Raw genomic sequence first — 801 nt, 5'->3', positions numbered from 1 at the left:
CAAAAAAAAAACAATAACAAAAAATAACAAAACAAAAATGCAATATAATATGCGTTTCGTATGAAATTCAGTACAAAATGACATTAGCCTCAATGTTAATAGTGTCTTAACCTAATGGTACTCTTTACTTCATATTCTACTGAGAAAAGCATAAAATAGAAACATCTTCCGAAACTAAGGGGGTCTGGTGACATGTGCTAAATAAGTAAATTGAGAAAGAAATAGACCAGAAACATATCTACAAAAGGGCCAGCCAAAGAAACTGACATAGAAAGACAGGCACGGCAAGCAAATGACAAAATAGAGACAGAAAGTGTCAATGTCCGAGGTTAGGGATAACAAGTTGTTCAGAATTCGACATTCCAGGAGTCTAGAATTTGTAATCCCATTTTCAGAACCTTGCAACCGCCGAAATATCGAGAGTAAATAAAATACGGGAAATTTATGTCACTACACATAGCAGAGCAGAAATATCGACCGAAAAAAACCAATCATATTTTACAAAAGAAAAACCTATAATGTTGTTTGTCCGTACCATTTACACTACTTCCCCAATAATATAGAGGAGATAGGCTGATATATGTCTCGACAACGACGTGATGTATCTTAATCAATAATTACCTGCATTTTTGTTTTTGTGTTCTCCAGATGATCACTTTGGGTGACTGTGTATATATTTTAAGTTTTGCATTTCAATAATTTGGGGAATATACTATATATATAAAATATTCGCGTTAACCATTCATAAATACAGCTTGTTTAGCTTTGAACGATGGAGCCCTGCCTGACCTGTTATAATAA

Source organism: Mizuhopecten yessoensis, unplaced genomic scaffold, assembly GCF_002113885.1.
Source record: "Mizuhopecten yessoensis strain PY_sf001 unplaced genomic scaffold, ASM211388v2 scaffold2137, whole genome shotgun sequence".
Lineage (NCBI taxonomy): Eukaryota > Metazoa > Mollusca > Bivalvia > Pectinida > Pectinidae > Mizuhopecten > Mizuhopecten yessoensis.
The sequence above is the reverse complement of the archived record's forward strand: the minus strand, read 5'-3'. Positions refer to the sequence as shown.